General features: G+C 41.7%; 1 protein-coding gene across 1 annotated transcript in view; it reads right to left on the bottom strand.

Moving 5' to 3' along the window:
- Positions 1–2,474, bottom strand: part of ABCC3 (ATP-binding cassette, sub-family C (CFTR/MRP), member 3) — a 35,249-nt gene extending 32,775 nt beyond the window's left edge. Inside the window, exons 1-3 of the mRNA XM_009076738.1 lie at positions 2,304–2,474; positions 1,305–1,430; positions 296–433 (exon numbers count right to left, since the gene is read on the bottom strand). The gene's annotated coding sequence lies outside the window, so the exon portion shown is untranslated. The remainder of the gene's footprint in view (positions 1–295; positions 434–1,304; positions 1,431–2,303) is intronic.
- Positions 2,475–3,069: the final 595 nt, after the last annotated feature.

The following is a 3,069-nucleotide window of genomic DNA, read 5'->3' as shown; positions in this document are numbered from 1 at the left end:
ATAAAAAAAGAAAGGAGTTTGTTCTAACATATACACAGTGTTGGTACTGCCCTCACATGTCTATCAGGTTTCCAGTATAGCCCTGGGCTAAGCAAAATCTGCTTTTAGACATTGCATGAGAAACCCAGTTCCCTTCAAGTTACACAAGTCTGAGTCAAGGCAACAGAACCAAACTCTCATTCTCTGGCAAAACCTGGGCTCAGATCTGACTCCAAACTCCGTGATTCATTCCCTTCACAGAGATGTTAATGTTACATTTCCTGTTCTCCAAGTGCTAACAAGGATGACATGTTACCTGTGCTGTTGTAGTTATGATCTTAGACCGGAAAGGCCCCACGGCACACAGCACAGACAAGAACCAGAAGATAATGAGCACTCCAGAGGACTGAACTCCTCTCAGCCTCTCGTACTGAATAAGCAATGTAGCCAACAGCTGTAAAGTAAATACAGGAACACATGAACACAACCCCATCCCTCTGCTCCCCATCTCTGCACTCTCTGTTGGCAGCTCTTACAGTCATCATTGACAACGGGACCTCTTTGAAATGAGGCCCCATCATGACTTCATAGGTCAATGACAAAACCTCCTTTATCTAAAGAAAGCAGCGAATAACTATGAAATAATTTGGTTTACTGTTTTCAGAGCATCATCTCCAGAATCCCATTTTTAAACCAGGCTTTGCACCTAAGGTTAGGAACAATCAAATCTTAACTACAAACATTTTCAACACATGTATGAGCTGCCACTTCTCCACTCCAGATGGACAAGTATGACTTGTCTACAAACTAGACTTAAAAAAATTTAACCAAGGGAATTAAAAACTTCGTGGGCAAATTTTACTGCTTTATTTTTCATACAACAGCCACAAGCTTGTTTGTCTTCTTAGGCAAAGCAAACTTGGTTTGTTTAATGAAGGAACAATCACCAGATAATAGACACATTTTTACAAAGTCAAATACAACACACAAGTCATGCTCTATCCTATCTCCCTGTTTAGGCAAAGTCATATCCAAATTCTCTCCAGACCTGGATCACAAGCCTGGAGAAATAGGTGGAAGCATGGTGGGAGGCAGAACAATCTCTCTATTAGAAAGATTTTAATTTACATAACTGAATCCACATGAGAGAGATGTCTGTGCCTGTGGCCTTTTCAGTAGCAGAATTTGCTTCAGTAATACAAGTACTAATAATTCAGTTAAAAGAGTTCAGGATAAGGCTATGAATGTAAAGGAGCTCTTCATCCTTCTTCTGCTTAAGAAAAAGTAATTCATATTGGTCACAATAAAGAAAAAGAGTTACGAACCACTGTGATGCCAACGACCAATGGAGTTATAAAATAGACTGGTGGAGGAGTTCTGTTTTGCAGGAGCTCATGGAAGGAGTAGAAGAGATCTGCCCAGCTCACACACCATAGCAGGACACCCAACAGCTGGAAATAGTCAAACAGAAACAGCATTTGGTAAACTCCTCTACAGGGGCACTCAGAGAGCTAACAAAACCATCATGATTCACAGAGTCCCAGCAAAACTAAGCTGTGCAAACAGAATAACAGCACTGATGAGCTGCAGTCAGGCTAATGGAACCGTCCCACTGCACTTAAACCAAGGATCTCATCTCACCTGCTGTATGAGGGATTTGCAAACACAACCAGTAGAAAGACTAATGCATTTGCCTGGTTTTTTCCCCCATACTATTCAGTTTTGATTGGAAACACAGGCAGAATTAAAGGCAGACATGCCTTGAAGCAAAAGCCTGGATTTTTTCTCCAGAAATAACCCCAGTTCTCTCATGGCCTATGGAAATTGACTTGCTTGCTTTCCTTAGATGCAGCCCCTTACAAACCAGAGGGGCTGTTGACACCAGGCACCTCTTAAGCACAAGATGCAGATGGAATCACATAGCTATTTGGTGGGTAGACCTTGGAAAAAACCTTCTTGTCCTTATTTCCACAATGACATAAAATTCCTTGATCTACCTTAATATTTTTGCCTTGCAGCTTTCAGTGGTTTAAACCTTAAGTAAGGGTGAAGCAGTTTTGACTTACAAAGGGGTAAACTCTCTTCTGCAGAGCAATCAGCTTCTGTCCCTCCCCAGAAAGGAAGGTTTGCAGGATGGATTTCCTCACAGATCATTTATTCTTTGGTATCTTTTCTAAGAAGTCTGTATATACACTGTTTTTTTCCCATGAGTAAGTTCTTCAGTTCCCCAATAAATCAGAGAGAATTTTGTTCAAAACCTACTGCAGCACTTCCTTGGATACTGAACTAATCCTAATGAACTCTACATTGCACACTGATCTTACCGTCTTGAACCTGCTCAGCACAGACAGCACGATGTACCCTCTTTTGTTGTGCTTTAGATAGAGAAGATAAAAGGGTAATGCACTCCACAGATAAATGCTGGGGATCCAGGCTAGGATGGTATTCTGGAAACATGGTGTCAGGTCTGGATTATCAGTGTGTATTGTAAGATTTGAATCCTGGAAAAAAAAAAAAAAGAGACACGTTTATTAACAGAGAGCCAGAAGTGCTCCCAGTTGGAACATCTGCTTGAATGAAGTTGTATCCAGATTCTGATGAAGTTAGCACATGGCCTGAGTAAGAGCTTTTCCCGAAATACCTATCCCAACCACTTGTGGTTAATCTGCTATAGTGAAAGGGCTAAGTACAGCTGTAAATACTGGGTAAAATCTAAAAAGTAAGATTTCTGCCCTCCTGTCCCTCTGAGCTGGGCACACATTTTGTAGTAGACAAACCCCTGAGGCTCAGTTACAGGTGCTGATACCACAACATTTCTCAGGCATTTCCAGCCTGGAATGCAACTGCTAAACAAAGCCCTGGAGCAAAATATAGTGAAAGGGCTAAGTACAGCTGTAAATACTGGGTAAAATCTAAAAAGTAAGATTTCTGCCCTCCTGTCCCTCTGAGCTGGGCACACATTTTGTAGTAGACAAACCCCTGAGGCTCAGTTACAGGTGCTGATACCACAACATTTCTCAGGCATTTCCAGCCTGGAATGCAACTGCTAAACAAAGCCCTGGAGCAAAATCCTCCACTTGCTCATCCAGC

The sequence above is a fragment of the Acanthisitta chloris genome, unplaced genomic scaffold, assembly GCF_000695815.1.
Source record: "Acanthisitta chloris isolate BGI_N310 unplaced genomic scaffold, ASM69581v1 scaffold22146, whole genome shotgun sequence".
NCBI classification, from domain to species: domain Eukaryota; kingdom Metazoa; phylum Chordata; class Aves; order Passeriformes; family Acanthisittidae; genus Acanthisitta; species Acanthisitta chloris.
The sequence above is the reverse complement of the archived record's forward strand: the minus strand, read 5'-3'. Positions and strand labels throughout refer to the sequence as shown.